The sequence below is a fragment of the Hibiscus syriacus genome, unplaced genomic scaffold (assembly GCF_006381635.1).
Source record: "Hibiscus syriacus cultivar Baekdansim isolate YM2019G1 unplaced genomic scaffold, ASM638163v2 tig00005974_pilon, whole genome shotgun sequence".
NCBI classification, from domain to species: domain Eukaryota; kingdom Viridiplantae; phylum Streptophyta; class Magnoliopsida; order Malvales; family Malvaceae; genus Hibiscus; species Hibiscus syriacus.
Window position 1 is genome coordinate 2,687,411 of NW_024062076.1, and position 12,835 is coordinate 2,700,245.

At 33.9% G+C, this 12,835-nt stretch overlaps 2 pseudogenes; one reads left to right on the plus strand and one right to left on the minus strand.

Moving 5' to 3' along the window:
* Positions 1-378: 378 nt before the first annotated feature.
* Positions 379-5,938, plus strand: LOC120200477 (annotated as a pseudogene).
* A 188-nt stretch (positions 5,939-6,126) lies between these two features.
* On the minus strand, positions 6,127-8,689 carry LOC120200478 (annotated as a pseudogene).
* Positions 8,690-12,835: the final 4,146 nt, after the last annotated feature.

Genomic DNA, 12,835 nt, shown 5'->3' on the forward strand with positions numbered 1-12,835 from the left:
TAATACTCGCTCGAGGTCTATTTAGATTTGTCTCATTTTGATTAAGTATAAAATTTTAAAAGATAAGTTTAATCATATAAAATGAGAAAACTGATAAAATTATTTTAAAAATATTAATTTAATAAATTTATTTTGATATATATAAATGAAATATAAAAATATGAAGAATATATATATATATATATATATATATATTAATCTTTGTTGACTTTTTTAGTAATACATTTTCATGAGAAAATTTTAAAATTCAAAAATAAATTGAATGGGATGGAGGTAGTTGATTACAAAAGACAAAGTTAATAAAAGGAGGGGCTACACGACGATTATTACTAGTACCTCACGGACATTAACAGATGGGCAGTTTAGTTTAGATGAAAATAGTAGTAACAATTTAAGAAAGAGAAAATGTAATTTGATTAAGCTAAACTTTCAAAACTGTTTCCAAGCAGCATCGCCCAGATCGGATCTCAAATCTCAGTAAGTAGATTGTATCACATTCACATTTGAACTCCGCTTGTAATTTGTAACCAATCACAAAATGCCAATGACGTAATTTTAGCCTTAATTTTTGTTTAGGTTGAAGATGGGATCCGGTGGGAGCAAGGGAGGAGCTTCCTCCTCCAGAAGATCTATTTTCCAATCCTCTTGCCTTGGATCTCCTTCTGGATCTGCTGAACCGCGTTATAAAAACCGGAACCGGAGAGAACCGGAATCTGAGCCGGATCTGGGGCAAAAGGAACCTTCTCGGAAGGTTAAAGGCGAAGTGGCACCTGATTACGAAATGCCACTGCCATGCATATCTTCCGGTACCGGTAGCAGCTCCGGCAGAGATACCGCCGCCGCCGCAGCAGCAGTGCATCACTCTCCTTCTCGTTGCCTCTCTGGCTTTAGCTTCCTTCCGGGTAACGTTAGTTTCAGATTAAGCAGAGCTAATAGTTTGGGGTCGTCTAGGGCATATCCTACGAGTCTTGCGATATTGAACCCCGATGACAACTCAGATACCTTTGAAGAACATCCACAACATCTTCCCCAAAATTCTATATCTTCTTCTATAAACTTATATTATCCCGTAATCTTCAATGATGGGGCCACAGACGGGGATAGAGATAGACGTGTTGGAGTTGGAAGTCGAGAACCTGTTGAAAGGAATATGCGCTTTAGCAGAACTTTGAGTGTTGGAAGGCTTCGTGACCGTGTTCTTCGTAGAGCTTCTTTATCTGATTTCACGTTATGCCCTTTACAGAAAAACAACAATCAGACTCACGCATTTGCTGCAGACGGAGAGTTGCGACAATCAGTTACTTTCCTTCCAGTTGCACATCCACATCCACTGCCCCCGTCATTCCAAACCATCCCGTTTTTAACATTCAGGACCATGAAGTTGAAACCTCACGGTCTAGAGAAGACAGGTATCATGATCCACTCGAGCACAGATCCAATTTCCTTGAAAGAAGGAGAAGAATACGATCTCAGGTTTGTAATCTTCCAATTCAATATCTGCTGGTTACTGAATTATGCAAATAACATCTCATCATCCTCTGTTGAACTGTATTATTCATTAACATGTTGAATACAACAATTTCTATGGCTAACAATTTTTCCTAGTGCATTATTTATATCTCTTTGCTTATTCTTCTTCACTAGGTTTTGCCTGCATTCCATTCTGCCATAAGTTAATTGGTTATTATCCATTTCAGTGAAAGATGTGTTTATTTTTCTATCCGATTTCTTTAGTTACTGACCTATGAGACTGCTTTAGGTTCGAGCTCTTCAACGGCTAGGAAGTCGTTTTGAAAACTTTTGTGGACATGAAAGGTCTTGTATATTATCTGGTCAACATAGAACTGGTCGATGCACTTGTCGTGTAAATAATCGAGCTTCCAATTCAAATGATGAGACAAGTGCTAGGGCTAGTATATCCAGAATCATTATGTTAGCTGAAGCTTTATTTGAGGTAATTTTAGTTTGTTATGTTATTATTGCCTTTTCTTCATGGATCTTCCTTATTTCTCAAGCACCTATCACCTGGAGTTAAATTTATATGCAATTTAACTAGGTTCTGGATGAAATTCACCAGCAGTCCGTGGTTTTATCTTCTCGACCTTCTGTATCTTCAATGGGATCTGTTCCTGCACCTAATGAAGTTGTGGAATCACTTCCTGTCAAAGCATACAAGTCACACAAACTTTACAATGAAGATGCTGCACAGTAAGTATTTATTTTCCTCTTCCATTTGAAAAATGTGGAACACACTTGAAAATTTGTGTCCCTCAGAGATGGTTGAAGATGAGATTGAACTGCATATGCATTCACTTTAAATGTATCAGACATGAAAGAATGTGGTTGGCATTTTGTCTCAGAGTAAGTTATAAATTTGTGCAAGAGCTCAGATGAAACATAATCAGTTGTAGAATGAGTTTTCTAAACTACAGTATGTTTGGAAATTGATAATGAGACAGCTTGACCTATATCTTAACAATAATTAAGCTAATGACAATATGAGACCAAGTTAATTAGGTAATTTAGTACACTAATGAACCTTGAAAGAAGAATGATTGCTAGTTCTTTGTCACTGAAGAAATGGAATCTTAGCTCTTTTGGGACGCTAAGTTTTAAAGCATGCTTCCAACTTATAGTCACTGGTAGGCTCAAGAAGATTTCGTGTCTAGCACTCAAGTAGGTCTATCATTGGCTGATCTGTCGGTAATCTCGTGTGGATTCACGAGCCTAATTCTATGTAAAGTATGAAATTGAAGTTCAATGGCATGATTTCTCAATGACTTATGAGAGAAGTAATAAGTAATTTAATTATCCTGCCATCGACCCACAATATTGGTTGAAATGAGTTCCATATGCAATTTTCTTGTCTAGAGGACTCCATTTGACTTTAATCTGTTACGTTTTAGCAGCTATGTGTAACATGTAAATTTGAAATATAGATATGATAAACTTGTGTAATATGGATAGATATAATGGATGTAAACTGGTAATGTAATATTATTACTTAATGTATCGAGAATAAAAGCATTAATATTCTCTAGGGCTGAGCGAAAATTTCCATCAAAACTGAAAACTACTCACACCCATGAATACAATTAGGGTAATAGTTATATAAATTTGGTTTGGTTTTTTTGTTCAGAAGTTGAAAAACTGCAATTATTCAAACAAACCAAACCGAATTCTTTTTTTTCTTTAATTTATAATTAGTTCTTTTTTTGATAATATAAAATTTTTTTTGTCTAAATTAGTGAAAAATAATGTATAGAATATATATTTTTTTAAAATGAAATTCTGATAACCAAAAAAAAAAATGGAAGACCGATGAACTGAACTGTTCTGAATTGATGGAATTTGGTTCGGTTTAAAAAAACAAACAGAATATAGCTTATTAATTGCATTTTTTCCTAAAACCAAATATAACCATTATCACCTCTAATATTGACATGATACATGTGCAAATTTCTCCATCACTTTCTTTTTTTTTTTGATAGAATATTAGGCCTCATTAGAAAACCCTTTCATACCCTACATGTTACATTGGTAACATGAAGGACATAGGAAGGAGGAAAAGAGTGCCTCTGACTTTTATTAATCTGAACAATAATACACATCCAAACCTTAACATCAAACTGCTTACAACATAACACTTAATACATAACACTGGTTACATAACACATAAACCAAACACCCTTAAGAAGTACAACCCAAGCAAATTTCTCCATCCTTAAGCATCAAAGCCACAAGTTATAGATTTTTAAGTCTAGGTGATCTAGCTAGAGATTAATGATTTCATTGGTCTTGAATCCAATACGAATAGAGGAAATTGGGGGAGCTAGAGATGGAATTTTAATCAGACTTAGGTATTGTCTACCTGCATGGACATATAAAATGGTGGGATATGCAGTTTCTGAGGGCCCTAACCTTCAGTATGCTTTCTTTTTCAGTAACTTCATATGGCATTAGTCTACAATCAAGCATCTTTTGCGTCTTAAATTTTTGTATTTTATATTCAATTCACAGATGTTACATATGCCTTGTGGAGTACGAGGAGGGGGATAGCATGCGGATATTGCCTTGTAATCACGAATTCCACAGAACTTGTATAGACAAGTGGCTCAAGGAGATTCACAGGTATAAGAGGGACAACTATTATTGAATTTCTTTTTTAACACAACGTTGTGGTAAATATATATGATTAAGGGTGTGCCAGATGAAATTGACTTGCCATTTCTTACCCTGAAGATGGACACTATTATTGCATTTCTTTAACTTAACGTTGTGGTATATATATGTTTAAGGTTGTGCCAGATATAGTTTAACTTGCCATTTGTTCCCCTAAAGTAGAACGTGGGTTGCAGTTGCATGTTAATTGTTAGGTTATCATTAAGAATAGTGAAGTGAAACACAAAGACCAAGTCATATGAGACTTGAAAGACCTCATCAATATTCTCCTTTGAAAATTTCAGATAAATTCTTTTTTTTATACGGTGATACAACAACTATAAAACTGCCAAAGGGTGATGATGGCATGACATACAGCTCGTTGGTCCTAGAGCCTTTGGAATGGCATGCAAGTGCATGCATTAATCTTTCCGAATCAATCTACCCCTCGTTTTCCATTTATGTAAATCCTAGGAAATGATTTGTCAAATGCTACCGATCGAAATGATCCTTTATGTATCTGTGAATGATGGGCCATACTTTCTTGCTGCTTAACCAGGTGATGAAATGTATGGAGAATTAGATTCCTTCAGTCATTAATCTAACATGATTATAAGGGCAGAGACTGTACCAATTTTTTAAGGGAACTAATTTCTTTTGGGGATTAATGTCTTTATCTAACTGATGGCAATAGTCAATATTTTGTTGTGAACTTGTGATATATCCCGTCTTTTAATTACTTTTGGCTAGATAGAATCCTGCCTTATTTTCACGATTTGACACTTTCATTGTGTAAACTTAGTAAGTTCTTTAACAAGGTTCACTTTGCCTCTCTCAAAATAGAAATTTTATATATATGTTGGTAAAACAAGGTTTGTTCCCTTGCATAATATCTGCAAGACTATACCTACAACCACACGGGCTTTCCCAGTGTGTACCATTGTCTTATTTTTCCGAACTTTGAAAATGTTAAGGGCATGTTCAGTTTGGGAAATGTTTTTCATTTTCTATCTCCATTTTCACACCATAATTGTGATAAATAACAGAAGGTATTTACCAAATTTGGTAATTAGAAAACAAGGTTTCCAAGTTAATGTTAAAGCAAAGAGTTTCAATAATGTTATTTACTTTGTTTTGTTGATCATGTATAAAGTAAAACTGGTGAAGGGAATCCTTAAAATTAAAGAAGAAAAAATAGAGATGTAAAACAGAAATTGTTTTCCATAACTCAACTAGTTATCTTCTTTCCATGGCGGTGGAATTGGATTCCTTTCTTTCTTTTCACCCTTATATGATGTTGTTATAGGATTATTGTGGTTTAGCCTTAGGCATGTGCTGACGTGTTATGACTTGCAGGTTGTGCCCTCTTTGCCGTGGGGATATCTTCAGGCTCGATTTGTTGACTTTGGAGAAGTGAGCTTGTAGTTTTAATTCATACTTCCTGAGGAGCATTGGCAGCCATGTAGATAGTAAGTTTTAAACACTGGTGACAAAATGGAAGAAAAAGAGAGGGAGAATAGATCGATAATCTCGACCATAATGCATTCCGGGTGCTTTTTTTCCTGCCCTTATGATCTATGAGATGATCACTTTTGGCTGCAAAAGAAAAAGATGATTGTGGGTTGGGAGAAATGTGAACTTGCAATTTGCAGTGTCCTTTGGGGGAAGGGTTGGAGAGGGAGAAGAAATTGCTTGTTCAATTTGTTCATGTTTATCAAGAAATATTATTACTAGTACAATGCTCAACAAAAGGAAGGCCACTTGGGGTATTACTAACAATTTGTTGTTTCAATTGAACATTAGTACTATCATCACATGTGGTTTTCTCATTAATTAACAAAATATAATATTGGTTTAATCAAAGGATATGTGATCATTGATGGACAATTTCAGAAGCACTCGTTTTAGACATTTATCTCACACCTTCGTAAATTTCTTATTTTCAAATATTTACAAAGCAGGGCTTATATATATGTACTTATATACATAGTAGAATAGAGTAGCTATATATGATATAATAAGGGTGGAGTTGAATGAATCATACAGCCGAAGTGGATTTTTTTATAATGAACGCCAGCTGAAACTGATCTCCTTTGTGGCCTGCTATTAGCAGCTCCAATCTTCTTAGAGGAGACGGGCCACTGACCACAGGAGACAGTCATGTCCTTGAACTGCACCAGTGATTCAAGTGTTTCAATAATGGCCGGCATCCGTGCCTGTCCTTTGGGTTCAAACTAATGCATTGCAAAGCCAGAAAAGCCATCTGTTTTGCTCCATTCACAGAATACTGGTCGCCCAGTCTTTGATCCATTATATACCACAGCCTCCGACTGCTATTCAAGTAAGGTTTAGCCCAATCAACCAGGCTCTGCTCATTCTTACACCTTGATTTCTCCACTGCTCTTCTTCCGGTAAGCAGCTCTAATAGTACTACTCCGTAGCTGTAAACATCACTATTCGTCGTCAAGTGACCTGTTGATACATATTCCGGGGCAGCATAACCGTAGGTGCCCATGACGCGAGTCGTGACATGCGTTTCCGAGCCCTCAGGGCTGAGCTTGGCAAGTCCGAAATCCGATAATTTGGCTGTAAAATCCTGAGAACCAAAATTAATTTAAGCTATATGTATATGAAGCTGTCATATATACACAAAACAGTATGAAGAAAGATATTGGAAGTTTTGAGATCGCGATAAATGACGGGATTCTCAGCCCCATGCAAGAATGCAAGACCTTTGGCAGCTCCAATGGCAATCTTCAACCTGGTGTTCCATGGGAGCGATGTTGAGAACCCTGACCCTGTTTTCAAGTTCAAGTTTTTTTATTTATTTATAAACATAATAATTCATGTATAATAGGTTAAATTTGAATGGTAAAAAACAAGATACTTCTGAATAAATGATTCTCCAAACTTCATCTGGGCATGAACTCATATACGAGAAGACGTTGATCCTCCTCACAGCAATACCCAACCAATTTCACCAAGTGCGGATGGCGCAGCTGCCCCAACAGTATTACTTCTGCCTGCACACCAATATATTTCTACTTACCATTGCCTTCAATCCAATCCATTTAATACTAATGTGACTTTAATTTTGAATCATATCCTTTTACCATATAAAATCCAACAAGTTAATCTGTCTTTTTGTATTAACCCAGGGTGTTTAACAATTTATAAGTAATTTTGTTTTTTTAAATATAAATAACAAGTTATAAAATTAATATTTCAAGTTCATGTATTTATATAAATTAGACCAACTTTTTAATTTTTCTAAACCCCAAAATCAAGTTCTTAAATTGGATTTAAGACCAGATTCTAGTTGGCATCATCAATTGCCAATTGCCTAAAACCAATCCAATAAATAGCTCTCCAACTTTGAATTTTCTTCCCTCAACTTCATGAAAACAAAGAAATTAGTCACTTTATTTTTTTATTTTTCAATTGGTCCTTTTACTTTATAAAAAATATTTAATTCAAAAATAAGTATTTTTTTCATCTAGGTATTTGAAGTATTTTTTGATTAAGTATCTAAAGTATATTAAAATTTTCATCTAGGTACCTAAAGTATTTTGTAGTCAAAGTAAGTACCTAAAGTATACACATTTTTCATCTAATTTCCTGAAGTATAACATCTTTTTCATCTAGGTACCTAAAGATGATATACTTTATGTACTGACTTTGACAAAAAAAAAAAATACAAGTGCCTAGATTAAAAAGATGATATATTTTAGATACCTACTTTGAACATAAAATTTTTCAAGTACCTATTTTTGAAATAAGCCTCATAAAAAGTTGTGAAGTTAATTCAATTGAATGACATTGTTCAACTTCACCCAATAATTCAACAGCTTATATGCAACAAATTATAAAAATCAAATAACGTTTACCAAAAACTGGATTAACTTCACAATTTTCATAAATCGCGAGAGCCAAATTCTAACAAATTAAAAAGAGGGCCTAATTTATCAACTTTTGTAAAGTAAAGTGGTTAAATTCATAATCAGACCAGGGTTTTTATATGTAAAAAGATGAATGAATTTGCTTACAAGCCATTCACGGGGTCCATGGAGACCTTCTGTGTCGAGAAGCTTGACAGCAACAGCTTGAGCCTTCAAACCCTGCCTCAAATTTTCATCGACGAACCCTTTATGCACCGTCCCGAACCCTCCTTCCCCCAGCAAATAATTCGCAGAAAAATTCTGGGTTATGGCCCGCAGCTCACTTAGCTTGAAATCATACAAATCAACCCCAAAAGACAGCGCAAGATCCTCGTTGATACGCGTCGACGATGACCGGCTGAGATCGGAGGACAGTCGTCGAAACGACGGCAACAGAACAATGTTCTTGGATACGTCTGACTTGGAAGTCCTACAGCGGCTGAAATTCTCCAGGATTGTTTGGCCATCAGCTGAACAACATTTGGAGGCGAATTGTCTCCATGGATTTGAGGTTTCTGTATTGGTCATGGTTACCATTTTTTTACCAATTACAAAAAACTCAGGGGAGAAGATTGCAATGGTCTGCCAAAAAAGGCCAGACAGTCACAGTTTTCTTTTCCAACTGCTCTAACAACTACTCTACTAAATGGCACAGCTTAATTTTATTTAATTTTATCCAATTATCAGCTGCGGATTTAAAAATACTTTTAGAGTTACTAGGTTAATAACAATTTTTTTAAAATGGGTAGAGTATAAATATAATTAAACAAAAAAAAATAGGTTTTAGAGTAAGTAGGTATCCATCCTTGGAAAGCTTTGGACCGTTACTGCTGGGTATAGGGTTTTAAATGAGTCGAGACATATTGTAAGTTATTCGAGTTCGATTCGGTCAAAATTTGATCAACACTCTATTCGAATGAAATCGACTTGAGTTCAAACTCGACTTAAATTCTTAATAAATCGAAGTGAGTTACTTCATATCCAACTTGAAAGTAGCAACTCTCGAAAAAAAAATATATTAAAATTTTAATTTTTAAAATTAAATCATTAATATTTTTATGTTTTTTAAATGCAATATAATAGTTTTTATGTACTTAAGGTTTAGGTTTTAACTTGAACATAACTTGAGTTTGAGCTTCAATCGATCTAAGCATTAGAATAGTTCGAGTCTAATTTTTTTGAGCTCGTGTCGAACTTCAATTTTTAATTTCAAATTTGAGTTGAACTTGACGCTCGTAAACTTTTGAATCCAATCACACTTAACTTTTAATTTTTAAAGTCGAATCAAACTTAATGATATTAGAGCTTGGCTTTACTCATTTATAACCTTAATGTAGGTATAAATATCCTCATGCATACATCATATTAGTCATCGATCACATCATATAGCAGCACTTGTTTCATGAAGCGTGGACTTGGAAGCTTGATCCACCAATCCTGGCTATGCATTAATTAAGAAATTTGTATTATTGTTTAATTTGGTCAACACTGTTTACTTTCTCGCTGAACTGTGATCAATCCTAAACACAAGATAATCTTAATTATAGTTTTATTTGATGAATGAATGGGATGCTTTGCCCATAAATAAATACTCACCTGATTACACAATTTGTATTATAAATCAAAGGAAATTTTGTGCATAAATGGAGTAGGATTAATGGTGTTTTTGGAGTAGTTGAGATTGAGAATATGATGATGTCAGCATATTATCCGTAATGTTACTAAACCTAGCAACTGGCCAAGCAGCTGCTCCAATATTTCATTTCTCAACAACCAAAACAGATTAAAATATTCAGTAGTGTGTTCACATCTTATTTGGTATTTTGTTAAATGTACTAGGAGTATAATCTTCTGATACGAGATCAATGTATTGTTGACGAGAAATTAATTATTTTTTTATAATATAGAAGAGGTTAGTTTTACTAAAAATAATAATAAAAAATACTCAAATTATAATAAAAATTTATAATTATAATTATAAATTAAATATATAATAATATTTTTCTATAATCATTAACATAAAAAATTAGCCACTAAAGATTACACAATAATTATAAAAGGAAATTGTTAAAAAAATTAACCAAATAAATTCGAATAAAAGGTAAATATGAACAAATTTGATCGTATCAGTAAACGAATTGTAAAAAGAGATCAAGCTATTAAAATATCACTGACAAATCGCAAATCTAAATCGAGCAACGTGAAAAAACTATCCACGAATGAAAATCACGTATTCAAATCCAATTTGAGGGTCCAAAAAAAGAAATATCAGTATGATAATAAATAAGCGCCATTATGATAACAAATCCAACTCTAAAAAAAGATAAAATAGAAGTAACGGTTAAACGGACAAAAACGTGCTATAAAAATATAATTATAAAAAAAATTAAAAAGACGTAAATATACAATATAATAAAATAGAAAAACAAATGAATTCAGACAATTAACAACGAACACTTAATAAATAAACTAGAACTGAAAATCTTAAAAAACAATTGATTTTTAAATTGCAAACATACATAATACAGATGGCAAATCATAGGACAGATAACAGTAAATGATTGCAGTAAAAGCATGTTAAATTGCAAACATACATAATTAATTTTTAAATTGCAAACATACATAATTAAGTATAACTAAGACGATTTCATTAAAGAAAGAGAAAATGATTGCAGTAAAAGCATGTTAAAAGTCCGATCTTAAATGGGCCAAAACAAACCCAAACAAACAAGCCCAAAAGTCTAAAATTCCTAATACAATAATACAAATAGCAAATCAGAAGTGGCGGCAACCACAAGCAATGAACAACAAACAAAAAGACCAGGAAATATTGTACCCGAGCAAAAAAACATAAGAGGACAGACAATAAAGATAACGAGAAGAACCATCGGTGATGACAAACTTTGTGAGAAGAGACAAAGACATTGTTGTTGAGAGAGTTCCAACTGAAAAGGCTTTCATGTCTATGAAGTGGTCAATCCTGGTCATCAGTTGATCACTATATAAAGGCTAGGACATCAACAAAACAAATCATCAACGATTGAAAAGGACCCCAAGAGTTTAGCAACCGTAACAATCCCCTTCTCAAGAGAGAAACCAAATCAACCGTGGGGCACCACCATACTGGTAGTGACAAGCAAAAAAGACTCTAGTCGAGAGCCCACCTTCGATCACCCCCCATATCCCGACTGATTTGCTACGAAAAAAAACTCGTTGGCGAGCAGGGAAAAAAAAATCAAAACCCTCTAAAGACCCTTCTAATTCTTATGTCGACTGGGGAAACCCTTGTCTCCTAGCATAAGATGACTCCTGAGAATGGACTAACCGACGCTAGGAGAGGAGCCTCCATAAGGCAATCATTAGGGATTCTCTAAAGTACCCAATTAACAAAAAAAAAAAGCGAAATTGTCAACGAACGATAACTTAATTTAAGGTTAAAAAATGACGATAAAAGTGCAATCGAAAATATGATAAAAAATATAACATTTTTAGATTGGGCGTTAACTACAATGTTATATTTTTTCTAACATTTTCGACTGAACCTAAAATGTTATCTTTGTAACGTTCCAGAATTCAAGTCAATAGTTTTGAGCCGATAATCATATAATTTTTGTTGATTTCTTGTAAAATTATAACTTTAATTAAATGTGGAAAAATATTTTGAAAATATTAATATATGATTTTGGAATATTAAATATTTGTTTTAATGAGGTTTTACTTTAATTTTATTAAGTGATTAAATTGAATTTTGTTAAAATTGAAATTTTAGTGACTAAATTATAAAAGGATTAAAATATCAAAATCTATAAAGTAATTTTGCCAAATTTGATTTTCCCTCCATTTTTGTAAGGCCCCCAAACCTATGCTCATAGATTCGAGCTTACTCGAGTTGGTCCTTGTATATCCTTAACCTATGGAAGGCTTTGACCAAATTTGAGTGCAGTTGGGCTTGGGATTGAGCCCAATAGTTGGTAAAAAGGAGGATTATGAGATTTGACCAAAAGTAGAGTGTCCAAAAGGGTAAATAAACCATTTTTCAAAACAAAAGTTGAAAACCATTAAAAATGGATGATATCATGTTTGTTTCTTCCACTTTTTCCCAACTCTCCTTTGTTTTTTCTTCCTCCTTCATCCATTCATCTTTCTCCTTTCGTAGCTAAGAAAGGTGGCAACTTGATAGTCCATCATCTATAGTTGGGATTTATAAAGGTAAGAATCATATCACACTTATCTCAAGCTTCAAATCAAGCTTTAAATCCCTTCTTTTCACCATGAAAAACGAAGAGTGGGTTTAGTAGGGGATTTTAGGAAACCATGGCAAACCAGTCTGTTATTGGGAGATTTCAACCCCTAGAAATGTTTTATACTCCTCTCTAAGATTCTCAACAACTTTAGTAACATATATACTTGATTCTTGTCTAGTGCGAGGAATTGGAGAAAGTTCTAAGAACAAGGGGAAGAAATAACTTACTCTGGGTTGAATTTTAGACCATTCCAGCAGTTTAGAAATCAAAGGTAACTCACTTCAAACTCAACTATACCATATGTAGGTCAATTAAATGTGTTTAGTAGGTTGCATGAGTTAAGTAGCATGTTTATAGTAGAAATCGAAAATCAATGTTTACAACATGTTTATAGCCCCTTTATGACTTTAAAAATAGTTAGAACCCTTAGTAGGGCTTTTTAGAATGAAAAGGTTGCATTTTTCATGCCCAAACATGGCATTTTTGAGCGAG